At 31.6% G+C, this 24,586-nt stretch overlaps 1 protein-coding gene across 1 annotated transcript in view; it reads left to right on the top strand.

The window, feature by feature from the left end:
* The window catches only part of LOC129798257 (uncharacterized), a 94,685-nt gene that overhangs the window by 66,779 nt on the left and 3,320 nt on the right, over positions 1 to 24,586 (top strand). The gene's annotated exons all lie outside the window — the stretch shown is intronic.

Genomic DNA, 24,586 nt, shown 5'->3' on the forward strand with positions numbered 1-24,586 from the left:
GTCAAATGGTTACGATTGTTTAAAATTATTCTAGTACTGCTACATTCAGAAATAGACCCACATCTCTCCATTACCCCAGGATATCGAATTCAACTTCCCATTTTGTTCTCAAATATTATTAAATGTTACAAATAAAACTATTCAAATCCAATTGAAAGAGATGCCGAAAATATAGACATGCCCAATAAGCAAAACTTGGTCAAATCGATGAAATTAAATCGAAATCTCTGAGTCTGCCAAGCGTATTTCGACAATATTTTGTCAAATTTTCGAATTGGTCAGAAAATGCTCTTTGGGATGTTGCGGAGTACTGCAATGTATATCAACACTACGAAAAAAACTCAACTATGTATCTATCTATTTTTTCAATTCGTAAAAGATTATACTTATATTTTGTCCGAAAATTCTAAAATTCAGGGAGAAAACCTGCTTTCGGTTGCATCAGTAGGGTCTCTTTTTTTCAGTTACTAGAACAAACACAAAATTCTTTGCCAAAGCTTTCGGTACTGCAATGTGCTTTCCTCAGGCAGTGGCTTAAAATAGGGAATATATTGGAGACTGTCGTTATGAATACATTTCCTTGATTTTTAGAACACTACACAATGTCATTTACCGCTCGAATGTCAGAAAAATGATTTCAAATTTTAATCATAAATATTTTTCTTACTCTTCAAAACAAGACTGTATAGTTCTGGCTCGGCTCAATCGATTTAAATGTTCATAGAGATAAAATGAAAGGTCTCTGAATGAAATTGGAACTTTCTTTACACAAAATGTTATTCACGTTCGAAGAATTCAAACTTAATTTCGTATTTTCAAACTGCATTTTCGCATAAGGCCAATAAGCCTGGAAAATCTGTTAAAAAAAAAGAGCTGAAAGTCAAAAGCTGTTAAAAGGGATACCGGTCAAAATCCCGAACGCCAAAATCCCGAACGCCAAAATCTCGAAAGCCAAAATCCCCAATGGGCCGCCAAAATCCCGAAAGCCAAAATTCCGAATTCTTAAAAGTGTCACAGCTACTCCAACGATTGTAGCCGCGCTTGCTGGAGGCGAAGGGAAATCTTCTGTGTCTTAGGAAATTACTCTAAACATTTTCCTCCATATAATTTCATCAATTTCAGGATTTTGAAAATTCGGGATTTTGTCTTTCGGGATTTTGGCTTTCGGGATTTTGGCTGTCACCGTTTAAAAGAGTTACTCAGTGATTATATCCCATGTAACCAAAACAGGTCAGCATCACTTAATGATGTGGTCGGCATTACTTATTGACTTGGTCGAAATTTGGTCAAAATTTGGTCAGATTACCAAAACCGTGCAAGCGCCTCCACCTCGTAATTAAGTAATGACGACGTAATTACGTAATGACAACTGTGGTCGTAATTAAGTAATGCCGACCTGGAATCTGACCTGCTTCCCCAGCGTTATGAAGTGAAGTTGGCATAAGGCTTATGAAGAAAATTGTAATTGGGTAGTATAATAGAAATACTTCAAAATTCGAATAATGAATACCAAGCACTACGCGGATAAGACGAGAAGTCAAAAGAATACTTTTTTTATTTCTTTCGAAATCGATTGTCAATATCATTTCAACATTTTTTTTTATAAATTGTCCATGCCTTTAGCCTATTTTATATAACAAAAATTTGCCTTGTTTATTATTTTTAAAGACTTAATGCTTCACGAATTTCTCACAGAGCAAAGGGTTATTTATAGGACCTTTAGTATTCTTTTAAGTAATATCCGAATAGAATTATCAGAACTGGAATTATATTCACTTTATTGTCACAAAGTGGGGATAATTGTTTTGCCCAGATTAGATTTTAGTAAGCAAATCCGTGGACAAGTAAATTAAGTTTCAATGTTGTTAGAAGGAGGTGGGGCTACTTTTAGCTGTGAGGTTACATTGTTGTATTATTTTTTTTCGCATATTTCTAAAGGAAATTTTATGTCCGAAAAACAATTACGGACATAAATAAATTAATTATAAGGACCAGCTTCATTTAGAAATAGGTGGAACAATCATAGATCAATGAAGCCCCACAGCTCAAAATAGTCCTACCTCCCACTACATAGACCTAATATGCTCAGACTTCCAAGCGAGCATTCAATCGAGCATTTGAATTAATGAAACTTGAGTGTTTTATATTCCAAACGTTGGAGTCATTTCTTGAAGAGAATAATTGTTCCCCTAAGCTTCGGACATCACAGTCTAATCCACACTGGTATCATTGAAAACGACATCAATCGGTCTAGCCAATCTTTTAAGGCACCTTCTCATACTCTCCGCCCAGAATCACGTGCTTGGACTAAAGTTTACGAGTGTGTGCTATTGGGAAAATTGGGGCTATTTCTAATAGTACTCTACTTCTTTTTCAAATGAAAATGATTAGTAAATTTAGTGAATTGTTTTAACATTGTGTTAATTTATTTTATTCCTAAATTTCATATTTTTCAAACAAATAGAGTTTTACAATTTCATGGTAGATTATGCTATCCCAAACTCCCCTATAAGAGCAATCGTAGACTGTGAAACACGTTTCAATTGCCATTTATTATACTTTCATCCTGTCAACACCATTTCGGGGAGTTTTCTGGGAATATAGGTAATTTATTTTCCAACGAAAGATCACAATATATAACCAAAACCTCATGTCGAATCTTCCCTGTGGTCCGGCCAATGACAATCTATATTGGTTTGATACTCTATGACATACTTTTTTCAAATCACAAGAGACAACCAGAGTAAATTTCCAATTTTCACCAAGCTGTATCAATTTAATACCTTGTTGTCCTTTGGCGAAAGAAGATGACGAAGACATAAATGCGAATTGGATTGCGATTGATACAATGTATTTCATTGGTAGAACACAAATTGATTGGAATAGTAGAAAATTGCCGGGCGCAATAGTCAGAGCTTCTCTATCGTATCGTTTTAATTTATAAAAGAATTCCTGATATGATTTTTAAAAGAACAAATTTTGAATTTTATTCGTCCAGTACTTTAGAAAAAGAGCTTTTGCCATGAAAACCATAAATTTGAAAAATTGGAAAAGCTGAAATTAAGCATTATCAAAATGAAATTTTATACTAATAGCTCGAAATAATTTAGACTTATTGTATGCACTGATTGGTCAGTATTAAAGAGTATTCAAAACTTCAGACAATCAAAGAAAATTATGGAACTAAAATAACTTACTCGTCTCCTGTATTAAAAATCCTGTTTTGTGTGCATATTTCCATATTGTTACAAGAATTATTTTCAAATGATAAAAAAGTTACGACAATTGGTGATACAAGCAACCGACGATATGCATATAAGAATTAAAATATCATATCTTTCCAATATGTGCAATTTATGACGAAGAATTTAATTAAATGATTTCATTTTGTACGTTCCATGAAAAATTAGATCAAAAGAAATGTATTAAAAATAATTGAAAAAAAATTTCCATAAAAAAAAAAGATTTGCAGAGCGAAAACCCAAAATTGCATCGTTACGTTTCAGACAAAGAGAATAATGGAGAATAAAAAGATAAAATTCCAACTCTAAAAAAAGAGTTTTGTGAAGTGGACAAATGAATTTTCTTAAAATTTTGTCAAAAAGATGTTATTTACCTATTAGACAAATTTTTTTTTCTTATTTATTTTACATGGAAAAACATCCTATTGACAATCTTTCAACAAGATCCAGATGGCCGACGATTTAACAAAATTTCTCTGTGTTCTGTATGGGAGAACACACTTTTGACAAACTTTTTTCAGAGTAGTCATTGTATATTAGGTCAAATAAAAAGTTCTGAGCCCTTTTCGCAAAATTAGTGGGTTTTAAAATTTTATAAGAGTTTAAATACTTCCAGCGTTCTGAAAAATAGGTTTTGAAAGGAATTATTATTAGAGATTAGAAATTTCAGTTTTTTTTGTTATTAAAATTTAATAATAATAATAATAATAATGCTGGCACAAATCGTATATTAAAATTTTCATTCGATTTATTTGGAATCAAAATTTTTGCCAAGCTGAGACTTCTACAATGGTCTATAGAAAATTTATTTTTAATATAAAATTAACCCTCTAATGACCACCACGTGTCAATTAATGCACTAATCAAAAATAACACATTTTCAGCGTTTACAATAACATTTACCACGTTTATGTACAACATGAATAAAATCTTTATTATTAGAATAAATGCAATTTTTTCGATGCTACTTCTGAGAGGTAATTGGTCTTTAAAGACTTCGAACATTTATTACAATTCTCAAAAAAATGTTGTTATGTGAAGACATCGTTATTAAAATGAAATTAATTTTATAACCTTCTAATATTGAAATTGTATTTAGAATTTAAAAGTAAGTCAAACTGATTTTGGAAAAAATGGTTCAAAACATAAACATTTATATTTGCACTAGACCATTATTGCAAAATTTATTTTCTTTTATATGAAGCAATATTATTATACCATTTAATATTCAACAAAACTCACCAAAATATAAAGAAAAATATATTGGTACTTAAAAATTTTCCTCTATCTTAGAATGCTTCAAATTCCTAAATTATTATAACGGTTCATGTTAAAATTTTAAATACGCGCCTTAATGAATAACCTGCCAAATGCGTTTTGCATACTTTTCGACGAATAAAAATGGACTGAAAAATGCATTATTTTAGGGTTATTTCACTTTTCGCCTCACCAAATATGTCTCCGCCATATTCGCCGTCTCGTAAATTTTGTCTGGATATTTCGTGAATTGCCCCTCTGGTGCAACAACAAATCGGTAGTCTCAACCATTTCTTTCTGGAAAAACACACGACAAAATGAGGCACGCTCTCTGATAGGCCAATTGTCGAAAATGTCGCTAAAATCATGGAAATCGAACTGAAGATTAGCCAGAAAACAGTTTGGTTTGGAACCATTTGCATACGACTGGTTTCACGAAGAAGCTAAATGTACGAGTGCCACATGAATTATCGAAAAGTACTTATTTGGACCGAATTGATCTCTCCGATTCTTTGCTGAAACGTAACGAATTCGACCCAATTTGTTAACGAATGATAACTGTCGATGAAAAATGGTTCACACAGAGCAAGCGCCCAGAATTGGCCAATCGGAAAGATATTGTGTTCTATCGAGACAACACCAAGTCGCACAATTCTTTAACAACTCTCCAAAAGCTCCAAGAGCTTGGATGAGAGGTTCTATCGCACCCATCGTATAGTTTAGACTTCATACAAGGCGATTATCACATTTTCAAGCATTTGCAACAATTTCCTTATGATGCGAAATTGTCTACATTAGAGGCTTGTAAAAATGAACTAGTCAAGTTTGTAGTAGGACTGTTCAGTCTAGAGGAGTCGTTGGAAGAAAGCCCGTTCAGACGAAGACTCTTCTCAGTTAATGGTACCAATCACTGTTCAGCTGGGGTGGTGACTTTGAGGAGTGCTATAACGGCGGCTAACCTCAAGTTACGATAACGCTATAGTTCCGTTAGATGGAGTTGTGAGTGCTCGACGAGTTATTCCGATAGCACAAACGATTAGGCTACTGATCTTTACCAGTGAAGTGAGAAGGAAGTTGGATTCGTGTTCTTTTTGGAATGAGCAGTGGGGCTCAATCCCGGGAGGCTAACGATTAAAAGGTGCTCCAGCATATTCCGGTGTGGATCTTATTTCAAGTTTTTCACCAATAGGGACAAGAACTTCTTCAATCGGGGAATTATGAAATTGCTACCGAAATGGACAAAAATTTTCAAACAAAACGGCACACATTTGATTTAAATAAATCATATATTATCAAGGATAATCCTAATTATTTTAATTTCATTTTCAAAATAAAGTTTAAAAGGACACAGAGCCTTATAATTGACCATTTTGCAGTATTTAATCACTTCTTCTCTATTGTTCATAGAGCCAAAAATACACCGAGTCAGACTCTGTTGGACTTTCCAAGGTTAGATATAAGACTTATCATTGATTAAATTCACAAGTTTAATTTTTATTGTTAATTTTCGGTCCGTAAAAAGTATCTCGTCCTTAAAGAGGTAAGCCAAATGGTTCACAAAAAAAATTCTTGAAAATGAGACTGATATGACCAAATGCCACTAATTTTTTAATTATTCATTGAACAAGAAAGTCAAAAAATAGATTCTCTCGGTGTTCAGTATGTTATCTAGCAACAGGCACTAAAAACTATTGATTATCAAAAATAAGACCAATGATTATGGCGCTGGCACACCTTTTTAATTTAACGAAATTCAATCGATTGAAATTTTACCTCTCTTACTCTTTTAAACTAAAATCAAATATAGCTGTCTCTTTCTGTCAAATGGAAATTGAAATTTCAATTTCATTTTTAATTTCAATTTTAAATTTCATTTGGCAGAAAGACACAACTCTATCTAATTTCAGTTTGAAAGAGTGAGAAGTAAAATTTTAATCGATTGAATTTCACTCAATTGAAAAGGTGTGCCAGCGCCATTAGGACGCTATTTTTTGAATCTATTTATTTTTTTGTTTTTTTTTCTCTAATTAGTTAGTTAAAGTTATTTGTAGGTTAATTTATTGCAAAACGTACATTGTAAACCCAACGTAACTCTTTCAGTGATAAATTTAAACAATTCCCCTCTTAAACACAATCATCTTCATCAAAAACACCACGTAGGGAAAACTTCTACAAGACCGAAAAATGTGTATATAAAGTTCATTTCATCTTTGAATTTTTTATATTTTATTTCAAATATTCATTGATTGAATATTATATCAAAGGTGAATTTTATCTACAAATACTTTAAATTTGAATTTCTAGCTTTTATGTTGTCAAGGAAAAATCACTTTCTATGTTGTGTGAGATATACTTCATTTTCCCTGAAAAGCTTCATTCATATGATATCTCAATAGAAAGAAAATATTGTGTGTATTATGTCAGTATTCATAAAGATTGTTGAAAATAATTTTTGGTGATTGTTATGAGAGACATTTATTTGACTTGAAGAACTAAATTGATTTCTTTCACACTTCGATGCACTACAAAACACTTCACATATGTCACGATACATTGCATTTTATTTGAGATAGTCAGAGTTGAAGCTTTTTCTGACAGTCAAACATGAACATTTTAAAGTCAAGTTGTTTAATTAAAGTGGCACAATTTGCTCATCGAATCAGAAGTTGAAATTTTCGTGACTTTAAGTAATTTGAAGCTTTTTCACAGTAGTGAGCTCAAGTCTTACTTCAAATTATCCACTTTGATTAGTTCTTATTTACTTTTTATACAATCATGTTAATGTTTTGAGAAAGCATTTACTGAGGATTTTGTTGAAGTATTCGCTGTTGATTCTTGTTCAACTTTATTCCAATATGTTTTGTAAATGCAAAGAATGGTATTGTATATTTTAGCATTGAATGTGAATAAGGGGTATAACCAAGATTGAAAGTTTGAAAGTAAGATCTCGGAATACGGCTAGACGTACTGTACTATCCCCTCCATCGTATAAAAAATAAGCTGAAAAAGAATTAGGAGAGAAAGATCATTTAAACTTACATAATTCTCAAACTTCATTTTAACAGAAAGAACTCAATGGATGCGTGTCTAAGTTTTGGCTAGCATTCACTGAAAATTGAGTGAATGTTAAAAGAAATAGAAAGGTTCTTTTCTGGCGTATGCTCTGAATTCTGAAATGAATCTCATGTACACGCAGATGCTCGAAAAATGTTATTTGACCCAGTAAATAGAGAAAATTTTATCTCATTTCACTCTAAAGTTTCGTTACAGCAAATTTTCTTTCGTTTTTTAACTATATTTCATCCCTTTGAGTATATGATGCCATTGATAAAGCTGAAGTCGCTAGCAGAAACTGTGATTGAGGTTGTGACTTGATAGTTTTTTATATGAAATTTATGGATTTCTAAACTATTTTGTCTTCAATTTAATTAAACATTCGTAGAGGTGATTACTAAATATTGCATTATATCAAACATCATTAGGGGAATTCATGCATGGCTCGCACGAGTAAGCCTTCAAATCATACGAATATTTTTCTCTGTTTTCAATAATGATTTGGTTGTTAATTCTTAGCAATGAGTAGGTAATATTAAACCTCATTCAAGAAATAGAAAACCAGCTTCTTGCAAACAAATAGATAATCGTATATATAGTTTAAAAGCTTATGCTCTAGTCTAGATCCTAGACAGACTTACGGCTTAAGCTGAGAGACGGCTTAGTGGGAGCATATAGCCTTATCATAATTTTGATTATTAACCACGTTAAGCCGTCAATGTGAACAGCATATTACCCGTGAGAACCTCCACTGAGTGAGAGAAATCCGAAAAAGTTAAAATAACATTCCGGGAATGTTAATTTTGTCCTGCACTATTGATCTGAAATCGGTGTAAATATTATGCTTTTTAGATGTATTAGGAGTTAAAGTTACCCTTTTTCATGTTAATTTTACCCTTAAAACGGTGTAAAATTAACATGAAAATATGTTGATATATTTTTATACCTAAAAAGTGTTTAAAAAAGAGGGTGCGATTAACATTTTTTCCTCAGAACTTTAACACATTTTAGGTGTAAAAATATATCAACATTTTTTAATGTTAATTTTACACCTTTTTAAGGGTAAAATTAACATGAAAAAGGGTAACTTTAACCCATAATACACCTAAAAACCATAATATTTACACCGATTTCAGATCAATACTGCAATATTTCCGGAATGTTTTTTTTTTTTTTTAAACTTTTTCGGATTTCTCTCGGTGTACATTCTCCTACCGTGTTCATGGGACTAGATTTGGAAAATTTGGCTCACAAAAAATAATATACCACGGTTTCAATAATTCGAAAATAAAAACACCCAATAGATTAGAGATTTGTTTTTTAAATACTCCCTCCGTCCCGAAAAAAGTTGTACATTAGCTAGTACATTTTATATGAACGACTTTTTTTTAGGACACAGTGAGTATTTTTTAAAGCGTTTTATGTCCAATACAGATTAAAAATAGGTATGATTATGAAGGAATCACACCTAAAACAAACCCTGAACCAATAGAGCCTTACATTGAGAGAAATCCGAAAAAGTTAAAATAACATTCTGGAAATGTTAATTTTACCCTGCAGTATTGATTCGAAATCGGTGTAAATATTATGCTTTTTAGGTGTATTAGGGGTTAAAGTTACCCTTTTTCATGTTAATTTAACCCTTAAAAAAGGTATAAAATTAACATTAAAAATGTTGATATATTTTTACACCTAAAGAGTGTCAAAGTTATGAGGAAAAAAAAGTTAATCGCATCCCCGTTTTTTTCTCAGTGCATTAAGGATCTTTATGTATCTTTAGGTATAAAATCAAGGGCCTTTCGATGTTCTTTTTCCCATATGTTTTTGCATAGAGGCACTGAAACCTAATGGCAAGTTTTTTTCCTAAAGAGAATTGACTTATCAGTTTGATGTGTTTCGATATTGTGCATTAAAACTTATCTAGAAAAATATTATTCCATAATGTTGGCCGAAATAATACAAGAACTATGAGCAATTTTGTTTAAGTCGCGTTGCAATATCTGCAAAATTTTTACAATGAAAAGTGAAAAATAGCTTCACCTTTTATTAGGCTTAATAGACCTCTGTATGAAATAATATTCAAATTAAATTGAAGCGTTGAAACGTTGAATGACACCACTAAACTTCTCTTGAACTGTCTACTGTCTTGCTTGATTTTTAAATTGTATAAGAGGTGTTGGAGGAACAAAATTAAATTTGTTAAAGGAGATTGAGCGAAAATGAATGGAAGCTGGTCTAATCTTTCATCAGAAATGAGACTGGTGTTCTTTATCGTAACCCAAGCCAAGAAGACTGTCAGTTCTTGGAAAATGAACGGTATCCTTCTAAGAATTCACAACTTTGACATTATGTTTCTTGGAAACCGATCTTAATGAAATTGGACTCAAAGTTATCCAATGCTTTAAGCTTTAAATACAATGCCGGACAAAATTGTAGGGGAAAGTTCTCTCCCTTCCAACGTTCATGCCTTCGAATAATGTGAATTTCTTTTACTTTTCCTAAGACATTTCCATATGATCGTCACATAATTATTATCAATAATTAAGAAGCTAGCTAATATTATATTTAATAGAAATATTTAAACCTCTTAGGAAAACTTTAAGAAAATTTACATTATTCGAAGGCATGAACATTCGAAGGGAGAGCACTTTCCCCAAATAATGTTTCACCGTTGTCTGTAAAACACTTATTAATATATCATAAGATTTAATTTATATTTTAACAAAAACCAGGCAGAAACTTTTTTTTAGATAGCTCTATAATAATGCTGCAAATAATGCATTATTAGGATTTTTCAGAAAAAGGACTATTATCTTTAAAGAGCCTTTTCAAAAATGGGTGCTTTTGTAGAATTTTGTCACTTTTATGCAAAAGCTTTTTTTGGTTCTAAAATTTTATTTTATGAACTATTTACGTAAATAGGAGTGTCATATAATGACTTCCGGATTTTTTTTCACTTACCTTCAAATTGCTCTATAATTTCCGTACAAACTAATCACTTCTTAAAACTTTTGAGAATTAGAGTGCAGTAAAATGAAAAAGTAATGGAAAACTATCATCATATTCGAAGTTATTGATGTCTCCCGAATATATTTTAATAAGAAATTTATAGTCCATAATATGAAGTTTCTCATATATCTTAAGATAAAGGTTTCTAAGAAATCGTTAGCATTGTTATTTTATCAAATTAGATTTTTCCTCAATTAATTAGAATATTGCAATCTTTTTTTGGTGTCAAAAAACAATTTGTAGAAAATTTGAGGAACATTTCCCTAGAACAATAAACCATATCTCTATTTTTCTCGTATCCTTATAATTTTCCAGGTAATTCCTTATAAATTAATTCTGTGGAAAACAATGCGTGTAACGCAGATATATTTTTAACAGAAATATTCTCCTCAAAAACAGAGCTAGTGCCATAAAAGATGATAATTTTGGAAAGATATCGCTATCCTGAAAATGTTAACTAAAGGTTCAAAGTAGGGGAAAATGCCCATGCTTTGCAAGATCCAAAGCTTCATAATGACTGATTTTTTCCTATCTGAATAAATGTGACTCATCGCACTCATATATTTTAGAAACTAAGGTCAAGTGCCTTTTCAAAATATATTCCGGAATCACATTTATTCAGAAACATCACAAAAATTTTGTCATTATGAAGCTTGCGAACGTTTAAAGCCTGGGCACTGGGCACTTTCCTCTACAATGACGTCATGAAAATATTTTTATTCTGAACCTGTTATTTAAAGTTGTTCTATCCCGGCATTAGAATCACACAATTTTCAAAGACCTTCATTATTTTGTCAAGAAAAAAATTTCTGTACAGGAGATATTATTTTTTATTGAGTAATTTTCACGAATTTGAAGGATATTCAATGATTTACGAGGAAAATCTGGAAAGGTATAAGGAATTGAAGAAATAAGAATATAATTTACTCTAAAAAATATTCTTAACAAATCGTTCTTTAAAAGCAACAACCTAAGATAAACGATTATTCAAAAAAGACCCAGTATTGTAAAAATAATTCAACAGATTCCTTATTCTTAATAAATGCTTTTGCTACGAATTTTAAGGGTTGATCCAGGAACCAAGTTGGCTACCGTTGCTAAACCTATTCGATGGTAAAAATTTCATTTGTAGAGAAAGGTTGGTCCGTTTAGTCCATTCGCATTTACAGAAGTATTTTGTTCTGGAACGTTTTTAACGGGACTTCTTGCCTTATTTTTTAGTAGACCTGGACCTTAGAATGATATAATTTAAATCCATAAACCAATTGTCAAGCTAAATTACTTTATGATAAAGCTTACTTCCCTTTAAAAATAAGAGAAAAAGTCCTATTTCAAAGGTACTCCAACTGAAAGGTACTCTTTTCCCCCTATAACTATTCGATGCACTATTATAGACTTCGTCATATCGGTCTCCAAACGATGTCTAAGGTTTGCACAGAACCAAGATATCTTCTGCATGGTATCAACACACCGAGAGCAATGCTGAAAACATAGATAGCATCCTTGAATTTATTATTGATAAATAAAATTTAAAAAAAAAATTGAAAAGATTATGACCTTTGCAAGTTTTGCAAATGACTTAAAGTTTTTTTCCCATCATTGCCAATTAAAGAAGCAGGGTTGGGCGAATTTTTTATATTTTACATAATTTTTTACATAGTAAAAAAAGCCTTTAACATGTGTTACATTTTTAACATGTAAAGTTAAAATGTAAAAAATGTAAAATTGATTGATACCATTGATACCCGTGAAATATCAAGTTATTTTTTTTTATTTTTTACTCAATCAAAAATTTCGCTGTAATCAGTAAAATATTTGGCGGCTTTTTGCTGTAAAGCTTGTCGTCTAAAATGCATGATGAAATTTACTAACAATCCCAATTCAAATTTCCTACTACCCGCTTGAACCAATATAATAGTAACCATAAAAACGATTTTTGAACTTCTATATATACATACTCAGGAAGTTTTCCAATTGTTTTATGATTTCTTCTAATCTTCAATATTGAAAAAAAATATTTACATTAAGATTTATTTCCTGTTCTCTGTATAACGATAATTTTTTTTTAGGATTTTGCTATATCCCTTGTCCAAGACATCACATTTCAGAAAACAATGTTCATGAAGAGAATCAGTGTCTCCTTGCTAAAACTGATTCTGTGGCAATGAATGTTTCTGTGATAATATTCTAAAAAACCATCGCGCTTTTTTAATAAAATGAGAATAACGTATTAAATAAAAATTCACATAGAAATTATGATATTATATCGATTTTTAATAAAATATACACAAAATCCAAGTAAAAACAATCTAAATTGCTAAATCTTTCGTTCGAAAGCTGTGAGGATTTTATATTCAATTTTAACCGTTTTGTGCTTAAACTGTGCGCTCTTTATTTGCAATTTTAACCTTTTCATGTTGAATCTATGTGTGTTTTACATACAAGTGAAATCATTTTACACTAAATCGCAAGTTCTTTTACGTGTCATTTTATCAAAGTCTGTTAAAAATAAGCTATATAATTACTATAAAAAATTTTAAAAGGTATTGTTTTTGATTTTAAAAATTCATTGCTCAAATTACACCATTTGCCTATTTGCGAATAGTGCAAAAATTGTATTTTTATGTTTATTAATATTATTAGTAAACATGCAAAACAATGGTGTTACATGTTTTTACTTTAATATTATTAGTAAACATGTAAAACACAGGTGTTACATGTTTACTAATAATATTAATTTTGGTTCTATTATACGGTAAAGTTTAATCAACATGTTGAGGATTTAATACATAAAACATTCTGAAATACCTGGAAGCAGAACGATTAATTGGAAAATAGTAATGTTATTTTACCACAGAGAGTATGTTTTACGTGTGCAAAATCGTTGACTTACTTCATATCAATAGGTTTTCATAACAAAATTTTGTTCATGGCTTTCGCAAGAATTTCTTGATATTCCTCGTGAGCAATATCAGTATTGATATTGCTTACAGGAAATGTTTAAAAGATTAAAAAATGCTTAATTTTCCTTTTTCACATTTTTTATATTTTTTACAGTAAAATATAAAAAATATTTTTTACTATGTAAAGGCACAATCCTACAAAGGAGAATAATAGAAGTAAAAGCTTGAAATATCGCTCCAGCCTTCCTTAAAATATCTGGCGATATTTGAAATGAATATCTTGAAATCATTTTCATACATTTTAAATAAAGTGGAAATCATTGACAAAAGAGTATATGACGTCATGTATAGAAAATGTAAAAACTTTGAATTTGAATTGTAGCTTTCGAACAAATTGCCGTATGATTTTCCAATACTTGCAAGGATTTAAGCGACTTCAAAAATGGTAATCTGGATAAAGTTGTGATAATAAGGAAAATAACTTGTGAATTTTGGCAATGCAATTTCAACAATGCTCGACTTCTCACACCCCTATTCGCCTAATGGTAATGTGAGGATTTTGCAAAGTATTGTCATTTTGCAAAAATGGATAGTAGATAAATGAATATGAGAGGAAATAATAGACAATTTTAAAAATGCACAACTTCTTTAAGCGTCATTTTGGCATTAGAACGTCCCAGGATATCGTTTGTATCCTATTTGTCTCTTCATGACGAACTCCTGGTACATAATTTACGAGGAGGGATATAGAAACCGGTGATGGCGCCCATAATTCAGAACGAAAATGTCTATTCTTGAGGTTAAAGTTTCCAATATGGTAACAGTGGAGGCGCCTAGTGGATTCAACGCCCTTATTCCCTTATCATTTCACTTCCAATCTCGAAGAAATCCGAGCGTTGTTGATTAAACAACATTACGAAATACACCCATACCGTCATCCCTATACCTCCAACCCTCCCTCTCCCAAAAAAAAGCACGAAACAGCCACAAACTGTGCTAATCAAGAGAGCTTTAGCCCCATTCACGAGACGGTGACTGAAAGCTCCTTCGTTCCTCCTAATGGTGCCGTCTTCTTAGACTTCAGCACACACGTGCGTGGTAGACGCAAAAAATTTAATGTTTCCTCAATCATTGGGGATTTAGTTGATTTTCCCGTCGTACAGCACACACATACACACCAGAGTTCTGAAAGATCCCTTGATAGACGCCACCAGCCGAGATATTCCTTCCGATGGGAGATAAAACATAAGATTTCTTTGCCGAATGTGTTCTTAAGTTACATTAGCACCCAGAGATAGAATTTGATCTTGTGGAATGTGTAATTGTATCGTTGTTAATGTATATTTTATTCCGTCGTGAAATGATTCTGTTTATTGTAATGAGATATATTTTACACCTGCTTTAATGGATTTCTCAAAAGCAAAAAGAAAAGGTGACAAAAAAAGTCGTTTGAATTCAAAATCAGGAGAATGAACCATAAATCGAGAGTTGTAGTCTTTAAACCAAGAAATGGGTGTTTTTCTTCTATCTTTCAGCAGCTTTAAAATATTGAAGAGAAGGCTAAAGTCAGGGAATTTGGGACTTTTCTTAATTTGCCTAGTTTAGAATAATAGCGTTCTGATAAGAAGTCTGCAAACTGCTTTAAAACTTTATTAACGTGTCTCATTGTTTTCGGTATGAGGTGGATGGGGAAGTACACCAAAAGAATGCCTTCAATCTTTTATTTTTTTTCCTAATAGGAGACCTGTTCCAAATTTCGAAAAAGTTGCATAGAGTCGAAATGTGATATTTAAAATGAAAAATAAATTATTTTATTGCTTCCTTTCCAATGGTGTTGTCTGGAACTTGAAAAAGTTGTTCATCTGTTTTTTTTTCTATAAAATTACTCCTAATAAAATTATAGACATTGATCTGTATGCTATATCGGACACTAAGTTTCTCGAAATTCATTATTCTTCTTGAACTTTGTCTTTATTCTGTTATTTCTTTGGCATTGTACATCAACAGAAATTGATTAAAAAACTACAAATTTATGAGATTTTGGAAAAGTGAAAGAAAGTGTCCTTAATAGGAAATTCTCCGAAATGTAGAAAAATTCCTCTAGGTTAGTCTCTTTTTTTTGTAAATAAATTGCAACTACAATTGCGTGTTACTTTCGAAAATGCAAATTTTTGAAATAAATTCTCTGGGAATTGTGCAGCAAATTTTCAAACAGCTAAAGAAAACTAATACGAGCTTCAGAGACCTAAGGCTTATTCATACACAGGAAAAACATCGTGTGAAAAAGTTCGTAAAGGTTTGTGAATTACTATTGGAAACTTACGAAATGTTCGTATATCCTACAAAATCGTTCGTAAAAGTTTGTACTTTTTCACAAACATTGTTCGTCACGTAATTACTTAATAAGCGATTTTTGTTATTTTACAAAAAATTGTTCGCAAATGTTCGTAAACAGATAGGAAAACGTTCGTAAAATTTTGTCATTTGTCCGTAAAATTTTAGAATTTTTGTCAGACAAACAAAAAATGTACGAATAAATATTTGCAAAGAAATGAAAAATGCTCGTAAAATGCACATGTTACGTACGATATTTGTGGTAAAAGTACAAATTTTCATCAACTTTTTTGTGAGTTATACGATTCACGAGCACTTCGTGAGTTCCCAGTAAGAATTCACAAATTGGGGGATTCAATTTCTAATAAATTTTCTTACGGCTTAGGATTTTGAGACACATAGATCCTAAATAAAATCAGTTTAATTATCGAAAATATTTAGCCTATAATATTTTGTAATAAGGGAAATTATGTAGAGGACCCTCTAATCAAGGTGCTATGGGGCAGCCCTAGAAACGGTTGAGCATTTTTATTGGAAGTGCCCTACCTTGCATGCAGGGAAGGTGTGACTGTTTCTGTTGAGGAGAAAAATTGCATGCCAGGAATTAAAATACATTCAGCAATCCGAATGGTTTTGATCAGAGAAGGATCGCGGGAGCTACAGAGGGCTATTAAAGCCTACACTGAGAAAAAAAGTGGGCGTGATTAACATTTTTTCCTCAGAAATTTAACACTTTTTAGGTGTAAAAATATATCAACATTTTTTAATGTTAATTTTACACCTTTTTAAGGGTAAAATTAACATGAAAAGGGGTAACTTTAACCCCTAATACACCAAAAAAGCATAATATTTACACCGATTTGGGATCAATAATGCAAGGTAAAATTAACATTTCCGGAATGTTATTTTAACTTTTGCATATTTCTCTCACTCAGTGAAGGGTTTCTATTTGAAAGTTACCAATAATTTTCCCCTTCGCGAAAACGGGACCGCAAAACACTTGGTGGATAGGGTAGTCAGTCTAGGTTCGATTGAGGAATTGGGAGCATGAAACTCCGTGTTTTTGGCCTTAAAGAGTGGATAATTGGATATTCCAGGGCCCATGACAATAAATATATTTTTACAATAAATAAAAAGGCATGTTCGAAATGGGGTAGAGGCAAGTGGGTCAGCTTTGAAATTGGGATTTTTCTCCTATGTTTAAATGGAACTGAACCATATCATAAGGTAATTTAACTTCTCAGTCTATTTTGTGCAGCTAAATTATATTAAGCTAAGGCTCAATTTTATTTAAAAATAGGTAAAAATATCAATTTCAAAGCTTCCTCACATTCAAAGTTGCCCTCGTTGCCCTACTTCCCCGTGGTTTGACCGCATAATTGCAATGAACTTTGTAATCATTGTAATCAATCAATGGAATTCTGAATCAACGCTCAAAATTCTTTGGTTATTATAATTTTAATTAATCAACCTTCAAATTGTTCAAAATAATTGAAAATCTTCTCTGTTTCAAACTAACTTGACTACAAAATAGAATAAATTTTTAATTGAGATACTTATATTAAACTTACCTTGTTATGACTATGCCGCTGAGTTATTTCTCGAAGAATTCAGAGAGTATTTTGCTTGAGAGATGATACAACTTTATCAAACTCAGTTAGTTTAATTAAATTATATTAAAGAACAGATACTTTCAAAGCATTCAAAGTATTATAAAAGTTTGAGAATCTTTCATTTAACAAAAACTTTGGCAAGCAATAATAAATTTCTATGGCATTTTAAATACATCTTATTCGCATTTTTTTCAATTAATAGTGCAGCTGAAGTTTATATGGATTGTGTCTGTCAATGATGTATATAGTATAGTTTAATAAATTCACAAGAAATGTGCTGAGTCCGAAAGATTTCTTGAACCCTCCATTTAGAAAACTTTCAGTTATTTGCAAACAAAAAGACCAATTTCCATAAATATTTTCCAACCCGATTCGTTGAGTTTTTTTCCATCTCTTTTGCCCTCTCGATAGAGGCTGCTTTCAGGTTGATGGGGGAAGTCCATGAGGAGTTTCACTTGGCACTTCGTTTGTTTTCATTTATGTGCAGAAATGTTGAGGATGAAGGAGGGCAGGGTGGTGTTCCTGGTAGTCATGTAAGTCACTAGAGAAGGATTTTCCACCCAACCGCGAGTCAATTTTCCACAAGAGCTAGGGATGATGGGACCACGAAGGAGGAAAAAAACCAATGGAAAAGAGAAAAATGGCCTGCAGCTTCCTGATAACTTTTCTTTTCCTTTTCATTTTCTTGAACTTCATACACACGCGTAGCTCCCATATTTTCCACATTTCTTTTACGAACTTTGGCAGAAAAATATCAAATGCGCACGATAAGTTTTTGGAGAAAAGTTTGTGCGGAGGGTGTGGAGATTAGTTAAATAAAGTGTTGAAATATTCATGAAATATTTAAAAAGTTTAACACAAACAACAGCCAAAGAAAAATTGTCCATAAAATAAAAGAAAATATTTAAATTTTTAGGAATTTTGTTGTCAAGAACTTTCAACTCTTTGAATAGTTTATTTCTCTAAAAAAGACCAACTATAAAGGATATGTTTCAAACAATTTACTGATATTTCGTTTTCTAACTACTAACGCAAAGAGAGAGCACTAAGACCCTTCGATTTGTTGACAATTTGTTTTGAAAATTTCCACAAAATCGCCTTTTGGAAAAAGGCTAGGAAAGCTCATTTTCTTTCGAGTTAGAGGAAAATAATTTCGGCAAAGTTGTAGAGCGGTAAATTTTCTATAAGAATATTCTAAATAGAAATCATTCAGATTCACTGATAAAACTTGTGACAAAATAAAATATCAGTTTTGGAAAATTTTGCCCCTGTCTCCCCTATGCGTCCTTTTTTGCGTCTGCCACTTATCGTCTTAGGAGAGAAACGTTATATAGATAGATAATATGTTTATTTTCGTATCATGAAAATTGCAATCCTCTTGTTGACTATTAATAATATTTATCTATTTTTTAATTTCTGAGGTGATCCGATGTTTGTATTATAGGGGAACTTGAGGGAATTAGTAAACACAGGCTAGTTATAAATACTGATTTTTACACATCTATAATACTTGGATTTATGTCGATCATTTCTTCAGTGGACAAGGATCCCTATAGTATTTATGAACTCACAAAGGTCTCGTCCCTGAAATCCAAAATCTAATTTAGAAAAAAAAACTGAAGTGTTTGAAAGTATCTAATGTTATTGTTCCCCGAAGTTCCTGTATGTAATTTTTCAGTGCTTTCTTATTTTCACATACTTTTCTAAGTAGTTGATCCTAAATATAAGTTGAGAAATAATTTAACCCTTCTTTTTATTTTGATCTAAAAATCTATAAAATCTATAAAATTATTTTCAAGCAATATATTTTATCACTTATTCAAAATATTTCTTTAATTTATTTTATATTAAACGAAAACACTCATTTTAAAAAGGTGGCATTGAAAGGATCCTCAGGTGGTATTAAATGTAGAAAAGTGGCATCAAATAGGGACTTTTGCATATTCAATTCAGGTGCAATGCTTTTTTTAGGTCATTCAAAAAAAAATTCGGGAAATCATTAAGATATATAGCAAGACATAGTCCCAATGTAAACACAACCAAAATTTTGATTTTTTGTCCAAGAATGAAAAAAATTACTAGCAAGCCAAATCTAAATTTTTTAGAAGTAAACTAAGCAGTAGCACTTCAAGTTTTCGAAACTTAAATTAAAGAAGATTTAACTAGTCATAGAAAGACAGAAAGTCATAGAAATGAAGAGGTAAACTCTTTCGGTTTGTTCATTAAAACATTCCTTATATTTTTTTCCAAGATCTAGAATAAAATTTTTAAATATTTCCTCATCAAAGATTTTCAAAAATGACAACTTTTGTAACCAAAAAATAGTTATTTTTACGGAAATTTACATTGTCTTAGTTTTTCCACGGTATAATATTATTGAAATACCTCCCGGTAATTTTTCTGATATATTTTAAAATATTATTTTAAAAACAAAATAAAGCAATAAATAAGTTTTAATTTAACTGAGAAAACGAATATGTTTGTGTGTTAAATATTACATTAGGGTTTTGGTTCTGAAAAAATGTTCAAAATTCTATAAGATAATCCTAAATTTGAAACCGGTTTTAAACCGGTTAACCGGTTTCAGAGCCATCCAAAACCGGTTAACCGTTTATCTTTAAAACCCGGTTATTTGGAATCACTACGGGGACTACGGGTGACCCAAGCGTCCTTGAAGGGTTAATACAAACTACTGTGGCTTTAATCCTCCAGAGCTAGGTTATGATGTATCCTACATCAAGATTTATTCCACATAAAAAATGAGCATTTGCTCACCTTCCTCTCTTTTCAAAGACTGGAAAATTTAAGATACTAGTCCAAGTCTAAAGAAAAATCCAATTGCAAAATAGTCCAAATGGTGTAGACAAAACCAATTGGAATACGCAGCAATATCCGAATTACTAAAAAAAACCGTTTTAAATTAAAATTGACCATTATATTCTCTATATTAAGATTCGGTTCGTCATTTTCAAATACATATAAGAAATGACGAAGAAGTAAGAAAGCAGTTTTTTTTTCAAACAAAGAGAAAAAACGTATTGTTTTTAAGGGCTCAATCGTGTGAACGATGTGAACCATGTATACGTTCCCCTACAAGTTTAACACTTTTGACTTTTATGAAAAATTGAAATGGGAAAAATTGAATTGAAAGAGTTAGTACTTTGACGGGCAATGTGTTTTTGCTCTAAATACCAATATAATACCTATAATTTTACTTCATTGCTTTTACTTTCCTAAGTGTATGCTCATTTTCCCTTAATTTATTTAGAAGAGGTTGTGCTATAAATTAAACCATTGAAATTAATCTCAGAAGAGTAGAGAAATTGGTGGTCCAAACGTGGTTGAGTGTTATTGATACTTGGAAAAGCTGTCGTATGAGGAAAAAATATTTCCCAGACATACTTATTCAATTCACATGGGGAATTCATTCGTTTGAATCAGCAATGACTGTGAGAAATTGGTGAAAATTGAATTGTCGCCTTAGTTTGTGAGGGGTTGACTTGAAAGGTCACGCTCTGCTCCTTGAAACCGCAAAATGAGCTCCAGAGTGTGAAAGGAAATGAAAAAGGTCGATGGGTGAAAAATTATATTTCAACAAGGCACCAAGACTACTGTCGCGTGATATTTATTTTAGAAAGACGAAATAAAAAAAAAATGTTCTCACATTTTGGGCTGATTTACATTCCAACAATTCACGATCATGTGGCCACGTTTTTGACATTTCCATCAGTACAGTAATTCGGTATTTTCATTTGATGTAAATTTAAATTAAATGTGATGCTGAAAATCAGTTTTGGGTAAATTTTAATGAATTTCAAATGAAAAATTTTCAGCTGATATATACATAGTTAAACAATTTCATAGCTGAAATTAATCTATCAAGTATTTTGATTGATTTTTTGCTGGTAGCCACTTAAATTTCTGTTTAATGTTTTAATGAAATTTTAATTTAATTATCTAATAACTTTGGGTGTGTCATTAATTGGATTCCAATTTACATTAAATTAAATATCACTGGCATAGAGCTTAAATTCCACTCTATAGCTGGTGAAATAAAAGAGGCAATGGGATGCTGCTTCAGTGGAATTTATTCCCATGACAGAGGATTCCACTGTCGATGAAATTTTGAATGGATACTAACACAGGCAAAATATTTGTTTGAAAATTGCTCAAACAGTCACTCAATTCGCAAAATGTGTACTTATCTCACATATTAAAAGCTCTTTTGATTGTATAAACATACGAAATATTATTATATTTAATATTTATTATCAAATACCATACCATAATCCCCTTCTTGTGTGTTAATTAGCATTCTCCGCAACATGAAATTTCTCCATGCTTTTTGCATATTTATACTGAGAAAAAAATTGGATTTGGGACAAGCCATTGTTAGTCATATAGGAAACCAAACAGTTTGTATGACTAACTTTCCCAATCTTTCTCTGTGAGAATGCTCATGTTCAGGTATTTTCCATCTTAATCATCCTGGAGGTTGGAATCGACGCTAAGACGGCGATAGCCGCATGGGGTGTAGGATAAAAAGCAGAAATAACAGTAAAAATTGATTGACTTCAAATACTTTAGCTCCAATTTTTAACCTGAATAATTCACAATGAACAAAGCTTGGTAGGGGAATGTACTCTCCCTTCGAACGTTCATGCCTTTGTATAATGTGATTTTTTTTAATTTTTCTTAAGTGACTTAGGAGAAACTTTTACAGATTCGTACTGAAAAAGGTATTCAAGATTTGAGATTTTTCACTGAATGCCATATAAACCGAATTAATTGTATCACTATGTTAAAAAAAACACTCTTATTAGGTTCATAATTTCGCCACACAAAATTCCTTGGATTTCGTCTTTGGGAAGGAAGAAATCCTTGGACTTTCCTCTAAAGGAAAATGAAAATGTAGTGGCACTTTTTACGAAGTTGTCTTGGATTGCTCAGCTACGTACAACTTTTTGGTCACCTCTGTAGGCCTCATTTTCTCCGGAAACATTATACCGGATACAAAACTTTGAACATCACTGCTTAGATGGAACCAGATGGAACTTTTATCTACTTACTTTCACCATTTGTAGGAGGTATTCCTCTCAATTCTTCCGGTGTTCGTCAGAAGGATATTCCTGTTTCAAATTAAGAGAATCTGGTTTTTCTCCAAAGCTTTCAACCTTTGGTATGGGTCTTTCTCAGTGGGCTGAGAAATTATTTATTTTTTGAGAATAATTTTTAACATGTTAAACAATTTTTCATCCTCTCACTCAAGACTCACTCAATTTAGAAATTTTTGGGTATTTGAAAAACATTTAACGTCTGTCTAATACTACGCATCGCCACATTCGCTCTAATCTTTCCCGGGGATTTTCACTGTTTTATTAATTTTTACTATTTTATTTGATATTTAATATTTTTGGTGCTCTACGTGTTGGATCTTTCACTCCCGCTTTGTCTACTGAATTCTCTGGATTTTCCTGTCTTCTTTCTCAACGGCATCCTCCAGGGTTTCATAGTCCTCCCGTCATTGTTCCTTCATTAGTCAGACGTTATATGTTTTTCAAATATCCAAAAGTTTCTAAATTGATTAAGTCTTGAGTGAGAGGATGAAAAATTGTTAAACATGTTAAAAATTGTTCTCAAAAAAAAAAAAAAAAAAAAAAAAAATATATATATATATATATATATATATATATATATTTTCTCAGTACACTGAAGAAGACCCATAGGGGAAAGTACTCTCCCTTCGAACGTTCATGCCTTCGAATAATGTGAATTTTCTTTCATTTATCCTAAGAAACTTAGACATTTCTATTAAATATTAGGTAGCTTATCATCAATTTGATAATTAAGCGATAATTGTATGCAAGTCTCTTAGGAAAAATAAAAGAAAATTCACATTATTCGAAGGCATGAACGTTCGAAGGGAGAGTACTTTCCCCTACCAAGGGCTGAAAGCTTTGGAGAAAAACCAGATTCTTTTAATTTGAAAGAGGAATATCCTTCTGATGAACACCGGAAGAATTAACAGCATAATTTTTCCCGTCAGACTCCAAAAGAAAGTAGGAGGTATCATGCGTTAAAAAAAATCAATTTTATGAATTTAATTAAATATTTGTTAGTTCAGTTCAGTTTATTCATTAGTTTAAACTAAGAGTTTAAACTAAGAGTTTAATATTTGTTAGTTTATTATCAATTATTGATAAATAATGTGATAATTATGTGGAAGTCTCTTAGAAAAATAAAATAAATTTCACATTATTCGAAGGCATGAACGTTCGAAGGGAAAGTACTTTCCCCTACCTGAAGGTAGATATCATGTTCAAAATTAAAACACTTAAGGTTCCAGAGCTTTCGACACTGTATCGTGTCTTCTTGAGTGACTGTTTGAAGGCATTTTTATTTGAAATTTAACGAATTTTTCATTTTTAAATTTATTTTCTACAAGGTCGTTTTTCTGAACTTATTTCTCGGTTAGTCTATTATCTTGGCTATTGTCACTATTATACAAAAAAATCCTTCAAACAATCACTGAAGAAAACACGATACAGTGTCGAAAGCTCTGGAATATTGAATCATGTGTTCACAACCGGAGGGTGATTCTCCAAAAGTGTCTTGACTAAAAAGGAAACATCTTGCACGTAATGTCGTTGATGTTCGAAGAATACGACCATATTTTCGAATTTTCTTACTAAATTTTCCATATAGCAATAAAAATCCACTTATAAAAATCCATGGGCACTTAAAGGGTCAAGTGGTAAAGCAATCTATGGTTGAAGTGTCCCGGGTCCGAATTCCTTTTGGGTTAAAGGTTTTCGAATTGTATCCAGCGAGCTTCACTACACTTGATTCCACGAGGCATGGGACTGATAACTCCATATCTGTGTAAAAAAAAATAATAATGGGTGTTACAAACTCTCCCTCCTTGCGGGAAGGCCTAAATTCCTCTATGAAACGTTGTGTAACCACTTATATATTTTATTTTATGTTTTGCATGTATTACGGCATACGGCATTCTTATACCTTTTTTTTTAGAAAAATTTCCTGTTCACATGTCAATTTTCTGGGTGAAAAAAAAAACTATTTTGCACGGTTTTCTTCGGTTCCAAAAAATATTCTTTATCCAGGGACACCTGTATTACTTTAGTCTTGAGTTTTAATCTTCAATTAGTTTTAG

This window comes from Phlebotomus papatasi, chromosome 1 (assembly GCF_024763615.1).
Source record: "Phlebotomus papatasi isolate M1 chromosome 1, Ppap_2.1, whole genome shotgun sequence".
NCBI classification, from domain to species: Eukaryota; Metazoa; Arthropoda; class Insecta; order Diptera; family Psychodidae; genus Phlebotomus; species Phlebotomus papatasi.